This window comes from Eschrichtius robustus, chromosome 16 (genome assembly GCF_028021215.1).
Source record: "Eschrichtius robustus isolate mEscRob2 chromosome 16, mEscRob2.pri, whole genome shotgun sequence".
NCBI lineage: Eukaryota > Metazoa > Chordata > Mammalia > Artiodactyla > Eschrichtiidae > Eschrichtius > Eschrichtius robustus.
This window is the reverse complement of record NC_090839.1, coordinates 13,025,320-13,045,966: the sequence shown is the minus strand read 5'-3', so window position 1 is coordinate 13,045,966 and position 20,647 is coordinate 13,025,320. Positions and strand designations below refer to the sequence as shown.

The window sequence follows — 20,647 nt, the reverse complement described above, 5'->3', positions numbered from 1 at the left end:
TATGGTGGATGAATCAGAACTTCCCAGCCAAGCTGTAACAGTTTTTGCCTGGTCATCAAAGAAACATGTAGTCTTGCGGTTATCCTGATGGAAGATTATGTGTTTTCTGTTGACTAATTCTGGATGCTTTTTCTTGACAGCCACTTTCAGTTGGTCTAATTGGGAGCAGTACTTGTTGGAATTAATCATCTGGTTTTCCGGAAGGAGCTCATAATAGAGGACTCCCTTCCAATCCCACCATGTACACAACATCACCTTCTTTGGATGAAGACCGGCCTCTGGTGTGGTTGGTGGTGGTTCGTTTCGTTTTGCCCCACGATCTCTTCCATTTCACATTGTTGTACAGTATCCACTTTTCATCGCCCGTCACAATTTGTTTTAAAAATGGAACATTTTCATTACGTTTCAGTAGAGAATCACATGCAGAAATACAGTCAAGAAGGTTTTTTTCACTCATGTGGAACGCGAACATCAAAGCAGTGAACATAGTCAAGCTGGTGCAAATGACTTTCAACACTTGATTTGGATATTTTGAGTATGTCGGCTATCTCCCACGTGGTATAACATTGATTGTTCTCAATTAATATCTCGCTTTGATCGCTATCAGCGTCAACTGGTCTACCCGACCTTGGAGCATCGTCCAGCGAGAAATCTCCAGCACAAAACTTTGCAAACCACTTTTGACACGTTCGATCAGTCACAGCACCTTCTCCATACACTGCACAAATCTTTTTTTGCGTTTCAGTTGAGTTTTTACCTTTCTTGAAATAATAAAGCATGATACGCCAAAAATGTTGCTTTTTTCTTCCATCTTCAATGGAAGAAGAAATGGTTACACAAAAATTCACCAATTTTGACGTCTTTTTTTAAATGCACGCTGATAGGACAGCTGTCACATACAATCTAACAAAACTGTTTTGAATGAAGTTAAAGACAACTAAGTGCTACTAGAGCCATCTTACGGAAAAAAATGAACGAACCTTTGGCCAACCTGATACATCACATCCCATCAGATATGATCCCCACTCAAATCCCTTCAGTATCTCCCCATCACATCTAGAACGAGATTCTTTAGTCTGGCTATTAATCTCCACCTGGATCATCCACTCCAGCCACCCAATGCCTTTTGTGCAGAAAGAGGTGGCCAACCCATCCTGGTTTGCCTGGGACTTGCTGACTTTAGCACTGAAGGTCCCACATCCTGAGAACCTGCTCAATCCCAGGCACACCAGGACTATTGGTCACCAGAAGATTTGCTGATGAATTTGAGACCGCTAGGTGGCATTTCGGGGGGCTCTGAGGAGCTCCGGTTCTTTATGTCTCAGTGCAGAAAGAATTCAGCAAGAGGCAAAGTGATAGGTAAGAAGTGATTTATTAGAATAGGACGCTTGTGAGGCTTACAAGTGGGCAGGTGGGAGGGTGCCACGCCGTGAGAACTTAGTGGGCTACAGTTTTATAATCAAAGGAAAAGTAGGGAGAGGAAAAAAGACCACCTTCTTCCTCATTCTTTTTTTTTTTTAACATCTTTATTGGAGTATAATTGCTTTACAACGTTGTGTTGGTTTCTGCTGTATAACAAAGTGAATCAGCTACATGCATACGTATATCCCCATATCCCCTCCCTCTTGCTTCTCCCTCCCACCCTCCTTATCCCACCCCTCTAGGTGGTCACAAAGCACCGAGTTGATCTCCCTGTGCTGTGCAGCTGCATCCCACTAGCTATCTATTTTACATTTGGTAGTTATATATGTCGACATTACTCTCTCACTTCGTCCCAGCTTACCCTTCCCCCTCCCCATGTCCTCAAGTCCATTCTCTACGTCTGTGTCTTTATTCCTGTCCTGCCCCTAGGTTCATCAGAACCTTTTTTTTTTTTAAGATTCTATATAAGATTCTATCATCAGCTCCTCCTCCAGGTTGGGCAGGGGAGTTTTCTTGTCCCTACATGGTCAAGCCAGGACTGTCATGGCACTATGGAAAAATTATTTCAGGTCTCAGAGCAATGGGGGGGTCTTTCACTTTGAAATGTCACCTTTCCATAAATTATTGTTTTTTATGTGTGCAAAGAGCATGTCCTAGGGGTCATTCACTTACTGAGCTCACTGGGCAGGATGTGGGTCTCATGCCACCATTGTTTTATTGTTTTGGGGCATGTCTCATGATTGTTTGCATGGTTTTGTTGCTAAGCAAGCCTGCTTGGTTTCGTGGTTAAGCAAACCTGCTTTCTTGAGTGACCATTAACTTACAGGGTCTCCCATGCTTTTTCCTTTACTTACAATCCCCTAGTGGGATTAACTATTTAATTACCTACTTTGTCCCTTTACTCTTTCCCTGTCAAATTGACTAGAGAAAAAGCAAGAGATCAAGGGATTGACAAGGTTTTCACTTGAAGCATGGGTGAGTGAGGGCTGACTGCGCTGAGGACACCTGAGGAGGAGCCAGCCCACCTGCCCTCAAAGCCCAGCCCGAGGCAGGAAGGAGACTCAACGTTTTTCATTCCTCTGTTCCCAGGGGGCTGTTCCCAGAGGCCAGAGCCTTTGTGTGCAGGGAGGGGGGATGGTTCCTTGTGGTTGGGCCTGATTAGAAAGGCATGCCGGGCTGTAACTGCAACAGATTTATCCCTCTCCTCACCGTAATTAAAGCCCCCAGCGCATTCCATCCACCAGGGCCTGGGAGCTTGGATCTGTCTGGACTTGCTGCTTCTAACCCAGCTGGCATGTCGGGGCCAGGCGGTTCTCTAAACGGTGCCCCCCAGTTGTCCCAGGGCCAGCTTTTCTGGGTGTAAACCTTACAGACTCTGACATTTGTAAAGAAAGAAAATAGGGGTGGAGAGTTGGGGAGATGAAACAAATTCTCCTATGACCTTCTTTATTTCAAAACTGTGCAACTTCAAGCCTCACTCAGGGCATCTCAACAGTGGGTGCTATAGGCATTTTGTGCAGGACAATTTTCATTGTGTGGAACTGTCAAGAGATATTACAGGACATTTAGTGTCCCTGGCTTATGCCCAATAGATGTCAGCAGATCACACCTTTCCCTAGCCATGTGACAATCCAAACACCCTTGCTCATTTCCATTCACTCAGGTTTGCATGCAAATCTGACACACAAAATGCCTTTGGAACTCAGTGCAGGGGGGTGGAGATGGGGACTGGGGTGGGGGACACGGTCCCAGAGGCATTACTGCCTGGGGGAGGCTCTTTACACGATGCCAAGCCGTTTAGTTCTTAGCACTGAAGCCTGTCAGAGAATCCCATTAAACCCTCACCATTTCTGCAAAGAGAACGGGATGCTATTTACTGAGCATTCAGCGTCCCAAAATTAGACAGTTATAACAAAATGGGAGAAAATGAGAGAAGGATTCCTGTTTCCAGCCAGCAATCAGGTGCCAGGCACAGTGCCCAGTATGGGCAATGCAAAGAATCAAAGGAACTGCCCAGACTCATGGAGTTCATGGTCTGGTCAGCAGAGAAAAATCATCCATGGCAGCAACAGCCGTGAGAGAGAGCCCTGTGACAAGGTGGTGTTTTCAAATGGGCAGGTAAGGAGCTATTGTGGATCCTTACATCTATCTAGTGCATCTTGGACAGTAGTTTGAAGTTGGAAAAGAATGGAATAGAATAGGATAGAATATTACCAGATAGTAAAAGTAGTGTTCATATTTTGGCTCAGATCTGTAAATTCGAGTATATGTTGGCTTGTGATGCAAAATATTTCATATCATGGATCATGGACCAAAAAAACTTAGAGGCAAAGAGTAAGCAGCTACAATGTAAGGGGCTACTTTTGCAATAATTGATCTTAAAACAGGTATAAAACATGTCAGGAGTTGGAAACTCAACATCAGATTTTGGAATAATTTGCAGGCAGAGAGCAACTACATACACTGCATCAGTTTAGATGATTCCCCAGCAAGCCTGAGAGAAGGCAAGACAGGATAGTTCTTGTTGCAAAGATGGGAAAAGGAGACTAAGCAAGGCTGAGACACTCTCCAGAGGTCACACGGTGAGAGGCCAGAGCCCCAGGCCTGGGCCCCGAAGCCCCAGACTCTGACCCAGGAAGGTCCCATCACACCAGCTGCCGCCCAGGACAAAGGCTCCACCCACATCACCCAGGGTCTCTGCTGCTGCCACACACGCTCCCACCACACACCATCTCCAGGCGCCTCTGCAATTAAAGCCACAGGCTGGTAGAGTTTTAGGAAAGTAGGTTTTAGGAAAGCAACTCCCCAGCCAAGACTTCATGGGCACAAACTCACCACAGTCCCCTCCTGGGAGAAAAGCTTCCTCCTGTGACCGTGACACTTTTGTTCAACGCCACCGACCCTCCGCCCCTAAGGACGCCACCTGGTTTGAGCTCAGGATGTGACGAGGGAGCAAATCTCCCAGGTTTTTATTCCACCACAGCCCGTGGCTCATCATCTCTCCTCAGACTAAAAGAGCCAAAAAAAAGAGATGTCAGGACTTTTTCCACAGGAGAAAAGCCACGCGAAATGGGGTGGATTGAACATCGTCCTGGCTGGGGATGGTGAGCCATGCCCCTCCCCGGTTTATGTTCCATCCCCCCCAGCACAGGTGTGTGTGGAGGGGTTCTGTCCACGCGCCACCTCCCCGCTCAGTGTCCCTCTGAGGGGCGCAGGGCCGCGGTTGGTTGGTCTGGGACGTCCACAGGCAGTAGGATCTGGAGGCTGAGCTGTCTTGGGCACAGACGTCTTCATTCTTGCTGGAGGGTCCATGGGCTCCCTGACGACCCATGTCATGTGTGCCCAGGACGTGTGTCCACGTGGCAGTGCAGCCGGGGGGGGGGGGGTAGGGCACATGTCCTCTGTCGAGTGAGCAGGTTGGGGGTGACCTTGGGGATTTCTCCGCGCGCATGTCATCCATCCCACAGGCGCTGGGGAGCCCATGCTCTGTGCCGGGCACAGTTCCAGGCCCTGGGGATGCAGCCCAGACCTTGCCCTCGTGACGGGAGACACACAATGAGCAAGAAATCAAGGCAGCCCTGCAGACAATTGCAGAGAGTGAGACGTGTACTGGGAAGAACTTTAACCAGGCTGAAGTGATGGAGTGGCGGGCGGGGGTGGACCTGAATAGGGACTCAGGGAATGAGGAGGGGACATTGGACCTGAGTCCTGAAGGAGGAGAAGGAGCAGCAGATCGTGGGAGGGGTCAGGGACGGGGCTCCCGGCAGAGACAGTCACGGCCAACCCGCCCTTCCCAGTGGGCCCTGCAGGACCCTTAGAGAAACAGGCTCCACCTGCCCCCGCACAAAAGTCCCTGCACTTGCAGCCTGGGGCTCTTTTGGGAGCCACACAGAATAGTAGTTAGAAGCCTGGACCCCGGCACCTGGCAGTCTGGGTTCAAATCTCAGCCCTCTCACTTACTAATGAACTTAATTACTGCTCTGTGCCTGTTTCCCAATTTAGAAATAAAACAGAACTGCTGTGAGCATCAAATGAATAAACCCTCATGCAGCACTTAGCCCAGAGCTGACGCACGGCGGGGGTCTGAGTGGCTGGACAGCCAATCAGCAGATGTCCTTGGAGGTCAGAGCAAGCACTTTTAAACCAGCCCACAATCAGATCAGACCTCTGGGGCGTCTTCAATGAGAAAGCTGCACCTTTTCAGAATAACCAGGAAAATTAGTGCTCAGACTCCTGAATGTCTGTCTTCTGTCCTGACACCAAGTGATCTTCCAGAAAACCAGGACCGGGCACACAAAGGCCAGGCTTGTCTTCACTGGGGATGTAAGGAGGGGCCAGTGAACCACAGACCCTAAAGACAGGAAGGACCTTTGGGGCTATGGTAGAGGTTACAAGTCAGGGATCTGAGGCCAGACGTGGGTTCCAATCCCAACCCCACCACTTGAGCAAGTTTCTTACCCGAAGCCTCGGTTTCCTCATCTGTAGAGTGGAGATAATAATCATAGAGCGGTTATAAGGCACACGTTTCCTAAATGCACATGTCCATCCACATATTCACATAACGTAGCATCACAGGGATGGGAGTTGTCGTCGTTCACCCTATGGTCATCACCCAGGGCGAGGACAGTCTGAAATCCTCAATGCCAGTGAGGTGTGCAGACAGGACCTCAGGGGAGGCGGGGAGGGGACCCATGCTAAGCACAGTAATCACAAGGGCCCAGAGAGAAGCCACTGAGCCCCACGGCCCTGTGCAATGCCCGCAGCTGGGATGGAGGCATATTTCTGTGTTCTGGTTACCCGGCACTTGCTCGGGGCTCAGCCCTTTCTTGCTGTGACCAGAGCCTACCGACCTCATTGACTCCAGGGACTGCCACCAGCCAGGCTTCTTGCCTTCTCAATTTCTCCTTCACTGGGATGGGAAAAAATGTGCTCTTGTCCTGCTGGAGTCCTCAGTCCCAACCTCCAGTACAAGGTCCTCTGCAAACCTGGAAATGTATTCCTTCCCTTAGAAAGTAACTGCTCTCTGGTAGGATCTTCACATCCTTCCCGCACAGAAACCCAGCAGTGCAGGGAGGCTGCCGGCTGAGTGCTGTCTGCGGTCCCATCTTGGGAGCTGTCTCCCAACTCTGGGAGATGTAGAAAAGCCCCACAAGTTGCACAAGGATTCCACAACGCAGTGAAACAGCCTGTGATTAAACCGAGATGTCAAAATCAATATGCAAAGAGCATGATTAAAAGACAAGCATGGTTGGCACCAGGGCATCACTCTTAATTGAGCCTGTGTCTACTTTTCTACATGCAACAAGGAAATTAACGACAGGGTGATAAACCTTCAAGAGAAATTAATTACCCCTGCTGCTTGCGCCTCCCCTGCGCTCTCTGTTTAACCTGCACTCTCCCTCCCCCCAGCAGCCAGCCCTAGAAGGGCCCTGGGGTTGCTGATTATACATGCAGGGCTGCAGCTTCAAAGAGCCCCAACTCCTCCTCAGGCTCTGAGTGAGTTTGTTTTCTGGCCCCCTCTGCACAGATGCGGCCCTGGGAAGAAAGAGCCAATGGGTGTTTACCGCAGAGGAACAGAAGAAGGAAATAGACGGGGTGGGAGTCTGTGCAGGGTTAGAACGGGGTTGGTGCATTGTGTGGTATGCCACGTGGCTTCCCCTGTGGCTAGACTTGTACTCCCATAGGACTAGGGAGGGAGGGAGGAAGGGAGAAGGGGTGAACGTGGCGGTTTCAGCAGAGGCAGAGCTAAGCAGGGTGTGCTGGCCTTGGCAGGCCTAGGCAGAAGTGACACGGGTATACGGGATGGGAGGTCACCAGGGGCTTCCAGTGTCATTGGGATTCAGGGCAGAGGCTCCAAGAAAAGAGATGATGGGAAAACAGGGGAAAAGGTGGAGATGAAAATTCATCAGCGCTTCCCCAACGCCGGGCACTGCCGGGCTGCGGGGTGGGCTTTCTGCTGGAGGCGGACACCAACCCCGGGAGCGAGCCTGGGCTGTCATTGCTGGACAGACACCGAGAACCAGGGGTGGAGGAAACAATCACGGGGGCAGGGCGTGAGGAGAGGGCATGAGCAGGCAACACCAACGGGCCATGGTGGGGCTGTGAGCATCGTCTTTGCAGTGACCAAAGGCAGACAAAGTGACAGAGGCTAGCAGGTTCCTGGGTAGCGGGTCCCCTGCCAGGACAGTGGGTTTGGGAAGGCAGAATGCACCTGGGCTGTCTCTGTGCGGCCACCCCAGGCTTGCTGGTCTCTGCCACCTGCCGGCCCAGCCGCACTGAGACCCCACGTCTCAGCCCCTGGCCCGGGGCTCCCACCTCCCCCCTCTCCATCTTTTGGGACTTGTCTGAGCACCGACATCTCCATCCATGCTTCCGGCCCCAGGTGTCCACGACCTGTCCCTGTTTTCCAACCTCCCTCAGTCATGTCCTGCACACTGGACCCCACTTTGTGCCCATGTGCGGCCTCAGGCGGGCACCCCTCGGGATCGGGAAGGCCCGGGACACTGCCTGTGGCCCCTTCCGACAGCAGGAAATGGTGCTTGAGTCACTCCCATCACGCCTGACCCCGGGGCTCCTGGAGACGCAGGAGGAGGCCTTGGAGCCTCATCCCCTGGCCAGAACCGTCTTCCATCAGGGGATGAGAAGCAGAAGAGGAGGCGCCTGGCCCATCCCAGCGGCCACAGCTTCCAGAACATCTCCCTCCCGCAGACGAGCACCCTGCCCTCAGGTGCACCCAGGCGCCTGAAACCAGCAGATAATAGGTGCCCGTGAACTTGCAGAGTCCTGCCCGGATTTCAGTCTTAAGAGTTAATTTGCACGAAATAATTTGCCCAATTGATCAGCTGCCAGGAATCTGGGCTGACTGGCGTTTTCTCTTGGCCGCTGTTTGGACTCCAGAGCCAGATTGGGGCTGGGGGCTCCCCCTTGGCCTCAGTGGGCCCTCACGGTCTGCGAGGAGCGACAGAGCGCACAGGCTGATTTAATGGACGTTTATGCAGCCCTGAGCGCACAGGCTGATTTAATGGATGTTTATGCAGCCCTGCAGGAGGCCACAGCTGAGCATGTCCCCTCCTAATTAAAGGACAGCGGCAAGTTGTTCCCCATCAGTGCTGACAAAAGGGGATTGCTTTGGTCCTGGGAGCTTATCGGAGCTCCTCAGATGCCAAAATCTGGCACCTGCCACCTGGCATTCTTAAAGTGACCCTTTCAGGAGAGATGGCCACTGTGAGGGGGACGGTTGTTATGAGGCCTCCATCCAGGCTGGGATGGGGTGTCGCTCTGCCCACGTAGGGGCAGGAGGACAGTGTCCTAAACCTGACCCTGCCCTGGCCTGGGGGGGGAGAGAGGGGGTTTGCATGGGGGCGGGGCTACAGATGCAAATGCCCACAGGCCTGGGGGTCAGGACACTCCCGCAGAGGCTGGGGGAGGGGCATGGCCCACAGGATGAGCCCGTCTCCAGCGTGGAAGCCACGTGGAAATCCAGGCCCAGCACTGCCCGACCCTCCAGCCACCCGGGCAACCCCGGGGAAGTGGAGGCCACTGTCCACTCCGGGACTGTTAGCCGCGTCAGGACAGGGCCTGTCCCGTCCGGTCCCTGTAGCCCCGGCCCCGCACCCCTGCCCTGCAGAGAGCCCTCCTCGGCCACCGTGGGGGGGGGGGGGGGCGGAGCGAAGCAGGCGCCCCTCCCAGCAGCGTCAGCTCGGTGGGCGGTGCCCCCGAACATGACAAAGTCTTGGGGGAAAAGCCCTCCTCACACCAGCCAGCCCAGCGCCACACACACCTTGATGCTCACGACTTTCCAGAACGATTTTCTCTCAGTGACTCAGAGGTCACACTGTGGACCCAAACCAGCCAGCAGATGTGTCGAGTTTGTCCCTCCTGGTGTTTTTTGAAAAATGTGAATCCGACGTCAACACGTGAAAAACTTGAGATTTCACTTGAGCATCTGATACTTTGATTCTCTTAAGGTGTCAGGACACGGCGCCACTCGGCGCCCAAATCCTCTCCTGGTAGCTTGTGGTGGCACCGAGGCCAGGGCACCAGCCCCTTTAGACAGGCTCGTGCTCCGCAGTTTGCCACCGATTCCACCCCTCCCCCTATTGTCCCCACATGGAGACCCAGGATCTGCCACCCAAACTCCTGTGCTGCATTGTCCACAGGCCACTTGCTGGGTCCCTCCCCGGGTCTTTCCCCTTCTACAGGGAAACGGTAACAAAACCACACCACAGGGCTGGGGGGCATCCAGAACCTGCTTGGAACGTGTCTGGCAGGTGGGAATCCCTCAGGAAGTGCTGGCTGGTGGCTGGTCCAGCCCTCTTCACTCCTTTTGTTACCTGCCAGGCCCGTGGGGACACTGGCTTTGAGACCTGCTGCAGACGGAGGAACCAGCTGTGGCCGTTTCTCTCCAGCTTTCTCCATCTCCACCGCTTTCCCCCAGCCCCACCTCCCACCTTGTCCCACACCCAGAGGGCGGGGGACGCAGAGCCTGGAGTCCCACCACGTGGGTCCTGGGTCCTCCGTTGTCCTGACCCCACCATCACTGCCGACCCGTCTGACGGGCATGTTCCTATTTTCTCCCACATCTCCTACCTGGATGTTAATCCCTCCGTCCACCAGCGACGTCAGGACCGCATGGGAGATTTGATCAGGTTTGCAAGGGTGTTCTTTCTTCTTACAGCCCATGTTTTATCAGTGAGACACTTCAGAATTCACTGGATGTAATATATCTTTGGGATTAATACACTGTGTTAAGTACTTTGAAAGCAATCAACAACTATAATCCAATTACTACTGGCTGTATTTTTAATGCTATTTTGCCCCCAGCCCCTCATCTCAACTGTGCGCCAGACTCACTCCCACACACACACACGCAGAGCAGATGCCAATTTTGTGCCCCGCTGCCTCGCCTAACAGCGAGAGCACTGAATAGTGAACAGCTGATCTGCGTGAAGTAATGTGAGAGTTCCTGTAGTCCTGGAGCTTTTAAACTTACAAACAGGTATCAGCCAGGTTGCCATGGAGAGCAGTGGACCGATGCCAGGGCTCACCCTCCGGACCGGTGGCCTCCTCTGATCAGCAGGGTCACGTGGGCTCTGCGAGGAGGCAGAGGCATGGCCTGGCATTTTAATGACACTGACTGGCTGTGTCTGAGCGGCGAGTGTGTAGGGGTGAGACAGGGCACGTATGTGTGAGTGTGGGTGCATGTGTGTAAGTTCGCACGCACAGCCCCACACATACGGGATGAAAACTGAGTGGCCCCGAGGATCTGCTGGACACCTTTCATGTTCTAACAGAGACCGTGAGGCCTGAGGGGTCACTGGATGGACAATTCGAGTTTCTGAGTCAGGGCGGCTGCTGACTCAGCACTGAGGAAGCCGCTCCTCTGGCCCCATCAAGACCCCCCTCGCTCCCTTCTCTCTCTCACGTGCACCCATCCCCCCTTTTCTCCTTCCTCTTCCCCCTCCATTCACCCTCCTTGCCTCCCCCCTGCCCTCTCTCATTTTCTCTCACGGCTGCCTTCTTTGTCCTGCAATCCCCCTCCCCCGCCCCATGATGGATGATGGGAGGAGAACCACATCCTTGCTGCCTGCCATATAAAACCCTCGACACCGGTTTGTACCCATTTTTCGGTCTTGCAAATCCACCCCAACTCAGGGAAAATACTTACATACATACACGCATCGCATGCACAGAATGTAAACACAGACCAGAAGAAAGCCCTCCATCCTCTGTCTCTGTTTTGGTTTCTCCAGAAGCCGACCCTGAGGCAAGGCTTCAAGTCCAAGGATTTCCTCTGGGGGGTGATCACAAACAACACCGGTCGGGGGTGTGGGGCAGGGAGACCAGACAGGGAAGGAGGCCACGAGCTTTCTGCCTGTTCCTCTGGGAACCAGCCAAGGGGTTGTCTGCAGCCCGTGGAGTCCAGCCCCAGAGCGCCGTCAGAAGATGGGCCTGAGGTTGTTGGGAAGGGGCGTGTGCCCACCTCCAGCAAGTTACGTCCGTGGGAATCAAGAGGCCAGTCCCGCCGGGGAGCCCGCAGCACAAACAGGCACCGCAGCCAGGAGAGCTGGGCGTGGCCCCAACTCCATCAGGCCTGGGCCGCCCGGGGCGTTCACTTCCAGCCCCTCCGGTCTCTGGGGCTCCCACACAGCCCAGCCTGGCAGCTGGGACCCTCAGGAGCGACGCAGGGGCGGCAGCAGGAAGCCAGACAGGCGGCACGTGGTGGGCGGGGCCGGGGGACTCGGGGACTTTCGGAAAGAGGAGCCCCTCCCCCTGCCGTGCTGCTCTCTGGGGCTCACCCCTGCGCGGCAGGCCTCCCCCGACCCCAGGCATCCTCCCAACACGTGAGTCCCTACCGTGCCCCGCGCTGGGCTCGAGCTGGGGTGCATCGGGGAACGGGCTCCCGTCCTGGGGGAGCCGGCGCTCCAGGGAGGCTCACAGAAGAGAAACAAGAGCCGGAAGTCACCGTGGTAACATCTGACCTGATGGGCACTGGGAAGAGCAGAAAGCGGGGACCCGGGCTGCAGAGAAGTGACAACGGGGCAGAGCGGCTTAGCCAGGGAGGGGAAGAGGGGGGCGGCCCGGGGACTCATTGCTGCACTGGCCCTGGTGCCATCTCCCGTGACCCATTCTCTCCCACCTTCATTTTCCAGGCTTTACAGTCTCCTCCCCGAAATCAACAGAGCCCAGACCTGCTGGGCCCCGGCGTGACTAAGTGTCACACTTAGTCACACAAGTCTCACACTTTGTGTGACACGAAGGCCCTGAGACAGTCTGTCAATCATTTTTTAACGCAACCGCAGTAAGAAACACATGTCACACGGTGTTACACACACACACACACACACACCTATTTATGTGAAAACAAAGCAGAAGTTTCCCCAAACACCCCTTCACTGCACGCCACGCACTCTGGTATTTCCTCATCTATTCTATTCTGGTCTATTGCAGAGTTTAAGCGCAGGGCTCCACCCTCTAAATTGATTTCAAGACCCACTCATGCATCACAACCTGCGATTTGATAAACTCTGTACCAGGAAACATCGGGTGGTGGGTGTGTTGGACCAGATGCCGTTTGTCCCACAGTGAGGCCGGGGGGAGGGGGTGGGGCAGGAGGAGGGCCGTGCCCACTAGAGCCTGAGAAGTCACCCCCTCCAGTGTTTGCCCAGCAGCCTGCAAGGCCGGGGGGCTGGGGTTGGGGGCACAGACCGGACGGCAGCAACTTGGCCTGTGGCCGCTCAGCCCAGCATCCTCCCGAGCCCACCAGGAGCGGCTCCCCCGGCATGGCTGTGGGGGACAGGCCCCCGAGGGAGGCCTGAGCTGGGCCCGCCCGCCCCTTCCCAAGAACCCCAGACCCTGGGGTCCCACACTTGGGACCAGGCTCAGAGGAGCTGGCAGGCAGGCCCTCGGCCCGGAGAACAGGCAGAAGCCGCTGTGACACCCTCAGCAAGAGCTGCTCCTGCTGCTGCCACGGGGTCGCCGTCAGCTGACTTGGCCGCAGCCAGTGCACTGGGTCCTACGTGCGTCACCTCGCTTCCTGCTCACCACGGCCCTCAGAGGCAGATACGGTGGTCTCACTCCTGGTCCTCTTGGTGGCAGCAGCAGTGATGAGGGTCACTAACAGCACCTGATGTTCCCGAGCACCTGCCAGGCCACCAGCACGGTGCCGAGGGCTCCACTTGATCCCGGCTAGTCTGGAGTCCTAACCACAGACAGCATCTGTGTGACCCCAGGTAAGTGACTTAACCTCTCTGTGCCTCTGTTTTCTCAGCTGTAAATGAGGATAATAAAGTCCCTGCCCCTAGGAATTAAAGGTGCTTATCTAGGGCCTCGCACCAGCAGGCAGTCCATATAGGTTGATATTAGCCCCACTCGACAGCTGGAGAAACTGAGGCTCAGAGTCACCGGCCTGGAGGGAAGTGGGACTCGCTTCCCAGTCTGTCCAACGCTGAGCTCTTTGGCTTCCCTCCCTTATGGCCACCTTCAGAGGGACAGGGCAAAGGGCCATCACCCCCCCACACACACAAAGGGGCTGAGCCTCTGAGGACCCCACCATCTGGCCAAGATGCCCCCCCAGCTCCCAGGAGACCACCAATCACTCCTGTGTGTCCGACGTTCCGGCCTCAGACCACATGCTACCCACCGCAGGGGCATCTCCCCGTCCCGGGCCAGTTCTCTGCGGACGACATGTCTGCTGGGGGCAGGCCTGTCCTCCTTCCATCGTCCACGACATTCCCTCCTCTAGCTCCCCTCTGGACAGACGCTGTCCCTCTCATCACCGTCATTTCCATGCAGCTGACAGTGACAGCCACACTGGCCACCCTTGTGACACAGCCTTTTGGTTTCTGATAGACTAATTTGCAGCCAGATTTCACCTGATTCCACTTACAAGGGCAGGTTTTCCTTCCAGTCTCAACTGGGTGGTCTTGGGTTTGGAGGCCTGGGGCTGGGCCGCAGGCTTGGAGGATTAGGGGGGAGCAAATAACACAGCCCTCACCCCGGGAAGAGGGTGGCGGAGCTGGTTCCACCCTGGCCACCTGGGGACAGCCAGCACTCTAGGCCACCACAGGCCTCCCACCTGATCTGGGTGTTCTGGGTCCCACACTTCAGACTTCTGAGTCCTGCGCCATCCTCTTACCTCCCAGAGAAATCTCTATATTATTCCCAGGAAGACACTGTCATTCCCTTTGGAGGCCTAGGAGGTGGCAGAGCCGACTGGGGAAGAGCATGGGCTCTGGAGTCACCTCTCTGGTTCAAATCCAGCTCTGCCACTTCCTGCTGTGTGACCTTGGGTAAGCTGCTTAAACTCTCTCTGCCTCCGTTTCCTCATCTGAAGTGCCTATTGGTGTCAGGGCAGAGGAAAACAATCTGTGCTTCCCAGCCAACAGACATTTAGGCTTTTATACTTCTTTCCTCTTACAGAAATCCTTAGAGATCCACCTTTGCATATTTTTCCTATTATTTCATTGGGATAAATTCCTATAAATGGACTTTGGGGCCTGAAGTTGTGCATTTGCAGTTGCAGTTGCTACATATAGTGCCAAACTGCACTCCGGAAAGATTGTACCAATGAACTCACCCAAGAGGTGTGGTTCTATTTAATGAAAACTTTCTCCACCCCACATTTCCTTTTATTAGGCTTACACATCTCTTCAAAATCCTTGTTTCCTAGATCATAATCTTAGAATTTAATACATGTTCTTCTTTCGGGTTATTATTAATATAAGATTTATCAGACTGTGTGAGAGCCCAGCCAGAGCCTTAGGGAAAGAGGTGTTCCTTTCAGAGCTGCGGATAATAAAAATTACTAAGCCATGGAGATTTGGAAACAAAAGTGACCAGGGAGGAGTAGAAAGAATTATCCTTGTTATGGTAAAAGCATGGTTGGAATTTTCACTCTTCGCCTGGCACGTAGTGTTTAGAACAGCGGCTCATACATGAGGTGGGCACCCAGTAATCCTTTCTGAATGGAAGGAGTTGTGGAAAGTGTGTTCCAGACAGAGGTAACAGCACATGCAAAGGCCCTGAGGCAGGAACGTGCTGGGCCCGTTTGGGGAAAAGAAAAGAAGCCAGCGTGGACAATTCCTCCTATAACTATCCCAGATCTAGCACTGCAAGTTCTGTGTCCAAAGAAATGCCTCAGCAAAGCAGGACAGTTGGTCACTCCAGGCTGAACCAACGTGAGCCAACTGGGATATTGTCTCCCAACATCCACTGTCCCCTCCCAGTAATAGCCTTTTTTCTGGGCACACAGCCGGGCAGAATGACGACTGCACTTCTCACCCCCTTTGCAGTCAGGGGTGGCCATGTGACTGGGCTGTGGCCAATGGGAAAGAGAACTGTGTGCTCAGCTGCTGGGCCCCACCCTTAAAGGGAAGGCTTGTGCCCATCTGTCCCCTCTGCCCCTCCCTGCTGGCCAGCCACGGGGATGTGATCCACCTTGTGGGAGAAGCCACACCCCAAGGGTGACAGCAGCAAGGTAGAAGGAGCCTGGGACCCTGAAAACTCCAGAGAAGAATCACCCTACGGGCTTGGACTTCATGCAAAAAAGAAATAAACTGTCTTATTTAAGCCACTGTAATTTGAGGTCCCCCTGTCATGCTCACTGAGGCTGTAACCTACTTGGTAGAAAGGTGGGGTTGGAGAGGCAGGCAGGGGCCGGGAGGCCAAGGTGAGGGAAGAAACCAATGAGGAAGGATTCCAAGGCCCACCTGCTCCAGGTGAGAGTCCCAGTGGGCGCCCCTCCCACCACTGAGTAATAGGATTTTCCCCACTTTCCCTGTAGGACGTTGCAAGACACACAGCCTAGTCTCTCGTGCTTATCCCCTGAGATGTCCTTTAAGATTATTTAGATACCCTTTCATTTTAGCCACAGGGAAACTGAGGCCCAGACAGGAAATAGCCCGCCCTTGTCCTCAGGAAAGAGCCAGTTCCCTTGAATATTCTCCTGGGTCAGGTGGCCATAATTTGCTTCTACATCTACTGAGAATCAGACCAGCTGATTCTCATTCATTCATTCATTTATTCATTCACACGTCCATTTGTGAAATACTTTTTGTAAAGCAAGATGGTCACAGGAGCCTCCATTGTAGGGAGGGGCAAGTCCTTCCTAATCAATGCCTTCTGCACCCAATGAGGTATTTCTAACCCAAAGATACAGGGGAGACGGTAACGAGATCGGGCCGCCCCCCAACACCTGCCCCAGCCTCACCCCAGCGCCACCTCCACCTCCTCCCTGAGCCCTTGGGGTTCCTAACTTCACAGCCATCGCCCTCTCCAGCCTCTGGCCTCGCCTGTCCCCTCCCAGTGGCCAGAGGAGCCATGCGCCATGCGCCATGAATCCGAGAAGAGACCTTATCCCTGCCCTCCCGGAGCTTACCGGCCTGAGCGTGGAATCCTCCAGAACCGCCTCTCCACACACACAGGGCTCACCTGGGTGGAGCCGGCAGGGGGGCTGGGGGTGGCCTGACCCCCCCACCCCTCACCTGGGAGCAGCTCATGTAAAGCGCTCGTAGCTCACCCCGGGCTGACGGTTCCAGCCTCCTAAACACCCCGAGGCCTCCTTGGCTGCTTGGTAATCAGACCAGGTACCTGTAAGGAGACACAACTCTCATTTTCACTTAACTGAAAAATCCACATCATCAAAGAGGCGTAGATGCTCAGTGGCCCTTTCTTCCCTCGCCAGTGACCATTAACCTTTAAAAAGATGCTTCATGAGCCATTTGCTGAGCCTCGTTCTCTGTGCCAGCTGTAATGAGGCTCATACACGGGCCAGACTCGGGAGGGGGTGAACGTGACAAATGCCACAAACGAGAGACCCGGGCAGAGCGGCCCCCGGGGCCACTCAGCCGCGTGGGAGCCTGGAGCGGGTGTGTCAGCCGCCGCGCCGGAGCCCAGCCCTGGGGCTCTGGGACAGCTAAAGCCAAGTCTTGTTCAGGAAGTGAGTTCTACTGAGACAACGGGGGCAGAAATTAAAGAGCCAGATCCTGTCACTCCTCTGATCTAAACCCTCTGCTGCTTCCACCTGACTCAGCGTGGAAGCCAAGTCCTTACACTGACCTTGGGGCCTTTCTGACTCGGCCCCTCCTCACCGCTCTGATCCCCTTGCCCCTCGACCCCTTCCTCTCTCCTATCTGGTTATATTGACCTCCTTGCTGAGCCTGGAGATCCAGCTCCACGCCCACCCCAGGGCCTTTGCACGAAAGCTCCTCCCCCAGGTAGTCTTAGGGCTGCTCCCTCTCTGTCGCCTTCTCGGGGGGCCTCCCTCACCCCACGTTTAAAATGACACCCCTACCGCATCCTCCACACTCAGTGCCCACCCCCCTGCTTTACTTCTCGCCAAAGCACCGACCAGCACTGACACCTTTCCTTTTACCAGCTGACGTCAGCGTTCGTCCCTGTGTGTTAGGATGTACGGATCCTGTAGGGAGGGATCTTCCCGTGTTGTTCCCGGCTTTGTTCCCAGTGCTCAGAACGGGTCAGACACGCAGTGGACACTTCATAAACATCTGTGGAATGAATGAATGAGTGAGTGAAAGCATGAATGAATGAATAAAATCATACCTGAAGGACAAACCCCTGAGACTTGGAAGAACTTGTTGATTAAAGGGGTGAAGTTCTAGAATCCACGTCCCTCCATTTGCTGAAGGGAGAGATGAAGAAATACAGTTATCCAGTGGGACGGCCTCGTGCCCGGGGCCCGAGTTGGCAGCAAACTGGCCGTCACGGTGACGCCCTCCGTGCACAGGGGCAGAGCCACGGGCAGAAGAGCAGGGACATCTGCGCAGCTGCTTCTCCCCCAGAGCCACGTGCTGCCGATTTAGAGGCTGTGTGGCGTCTTGCTCACGTTTCCGCTCTGCCTGAGCCCTCCCCCCACACACCTCCCCAGGCAGCTCCTCCCCATCGCCCGGGGCTCAGCTCACATCCAGCTCCCCAGAGAGCCCACTCCCCACCCCGGGATCCAGCGTGACGCCCCCTCCCCCAATCACGCGCATGGTTTCGATTCCTCAGCGCTCAGCACTCCCTGACTTTCTCTGGTTCACTCCTTTATGCACTCGCTTATTCTCGCTGAACCCCCCATGAGGACATCAGCCCCGTTTGGAGGGGGACCTTGGCTGCCTTGCTCACTGCTGAACAACCCCCAGCCCCTGTTCGGGGTCCAACACACAGTAGGTGCTCAATAAACATTTGTGAAACGAATGGCTAGAGGAAACCAAGTGTACATTCACTTTGAGGATTTATAAAGTAATATGGAAATTACCAATTCTTTGAGGGCCTGCAAGTAGCATTTACCATCATCCCAGGGGGGTTAGATGTGGCCTGATGTGAAAATAGCTATGAAGACTGAAGGGTGGCCCAATTAGCTTCCCCACACCCCCTCAGGCTTTTCTATACTTCATTAAAAATGTTACATTTCCTTCTTTTGAATCTGTGTTCATTGAAGCCCCCAGTAATGATGGAATATAGCAATTACTTGCTTTTTCTTGTTTCCCCTTTAGGACACAACATGATTTTTTTTACTGTTGGTTCAGTGTCTGAACGCCCTCCTCTGTGTTGGGAGGACCACGGTGTAGCACTCAGGGGGCTGGGCCATCCTGGAGTGACCAGGGCTCTAGTGCCCCTCTGCTCCTGCTACCTGCCAGGTCACATCACGCCTGGGCCTCGGGGCTGCTGCTGCCGCCTGTGGGATGAGAGCTGTGAGGAAACGACCCCTGAGGTCCCACCAGCTTTGACCTGCTTTACTCAAGGGGTCCCTGACAGGGTTGTAAGGGGTAGAATCTGGCTGGGGACCAGCTCCTGGAGGGGGCGCTGGCGCTCTGGCCCTGTTTCCTCCTAGGGATAAGGGCCCGTCCATCCTACTTGGAGGATCTAATTCACCCCGATTCCTACCTGTCTACCCATCTCCTCCTGCTGCCCAGACCCCAAGGACGCCCTGGCTCCTGCTCCTCTGAGGCCCGCTGCTCTGCTCCCCTGTTTCCTTCTGGTTGGTTCCTCTCGTCCTGGCCTCAGAATCCAACCTGCAACCTCAGATCCCGAGTGACTCGACCACCACCTTTTACCAGGACAGGTTCCCGAGTCTTCAGTCCCCTGAGGAGCCTTCCTGGTACATCTCGGATGACGGAGCACCTCCAAGGAACCACAGGACCTCGACACCCTCAAAAGCATCAAGAGCTTCAGGAGGGAACCCCATCGGGAGACCACCATGGGGACCTTGGGGACCGTGGGACAGGCCGGGCGGGGGCACCACTCAGGCCTGGGCGTGTTGATTCAGGTCGTGGCTTCTGTTCCCCTGCCTCAAATCTCCCTCCAGCAGACCAGCCCCCGGCTCTCCCGCTCACGCCCTGTATCACCTGTTCTGACCTGAGGGCTGGCCAGGCTGTCCTCACCGACCCCCACAAGGAGCAGGAGGTTGTGGGAAGGGGAGGCGGCGATGACTGCCTGTAAACATGGGCATGAACAAGGTCAGGAGCTTGAAGTCCTTGCCTGTAAACATGGGCATGAGCAAGGTCAGGAGCTTGAAGTCCTTGCCTATAAACATGGGCATGAACAAGGTCAGGAGCTTGAAGTCCTTGCCTGTAAACATGGGCATGAGCAAGGTCAGGAGCTTGAAGTCCTTGCCTGTAAACATGGGCATGAGCAAGGTCAGGAGCTTGAAGTCCTTGCCCGTAAACATGGGCATGAGCAAGGTCAGGAGCTTGAAGTCCTTGCCCGTAAACATGGGCATGAACAAGGTCAGGAGCTTGAAGTCCTTGCCCGTAAACATGGGCATGAGCAAGGTCAGGAGCTTGAAGTCCTTGCCCGTAAACATGGGCATGAGCAAGGTCAGGAGCTTGAAGTCCTCTGGGGCTAAAACTGCTCCGGGAATAATGCTCCCTCTTAATATTTATCAGATGTGTTTCCATGGGGCCCCATCTTCAGGGGGGATTGGATCCCATCACTGTGGGTATCACTTCACACATCAGTTGCATGAAACGATCAGACACACTCTGCTGCCCTCCCCTTCCAGCCTCAGTCCCCTGACCAGATGTCCCCTAGGGCTCGGCCGTGCAACTTCTGTTGGGGCCCAGCGCAGAGCTTGGTGGGGTTTGTGCAGTTTCATCAGAGTGGTAAATTGAAAATGACCCAGGAACCGGGCCGTGCTGGGATCCATGGTGACCAAGTCCCTCATGAATTAAATCATTTAACAGATGAAATGGAAAAGTCCTCCTAGTTTTCCTTTTGAATGAGCCGTGAAATAGGCTCCGGGACCGGCCTCCAGGGTGAAGCAGTCGGCAAGGCCTGGCACCCAGAGGGACTGATGAGGTGTCAGAAGACGGGGCGCCAGGAGGACACGGTGCTCGGGAGAACCTGCCACAGTGCACAGCAGTGGAGCCTGTGTCCACAGGAACCCCGACCTCGAGAGGCTGGAATGGGCGAGTCTGCGGTGTCTCCGGGGTGCCCGCTGACCACATGCTAACGGGCATCCCCACTCTGGGTGACCAAGCACCAGACCTGAAATCCTTGGCCTCCCATCAGGGAGCGGGTTTGGATTCTGGTCAGAGAAGCTCCCGTCTACACTCTGGGTCACTGACGCAGTTCTTCTCCAAGTACTGGAGTTCCTCGTCAGAGGGAGCTGCTGGGGCACAAATGACAGTCAGGCAGTGACTTGGTTTCCTCATTGGTTCGAAGGCGGTTCCATCCAACCCTGAGAAGGTGGAACCCAGGACTAGCGGGTCCCAGCAATGAA

General features: G+C 54.5%; 1 long non-coding RNA gene across 8 annotated transcripts; it reads right to left on the bottom strand.

The window, feature by feature from the left end:
* Positions 1-1,670: 1,670 nt before the first annotated feature.
* LOC137778497 (uncharacterized) lies at positions 1,671-17,742 on the bottom strand. 8 transcript variants are annotated; one of them, XR_011076908.1, is made up of 6 exons: positions 17,297-17,742; positions 11,090-16,512; positions 10,012-10,148; positions 9,671-9,791; positions 9,203-9,300; positions 1,671-8,163 (listed from the first exon to the last, which is right to left on the bottom strand). It is a non-coding gene; the product is annotated as an uncharacterized lncRNA (long non-coding RNA). The 8 variants fall into 8 exon arrangements; XR_011076910.1 differs by having other exon boundaries at positions 9,671-9,788; XR_011076907.1 differs by lacking the exon at positions 9,671-9,791.
* Positions 17,743-20,647: the final 2,905 nt, after the last annotated feature.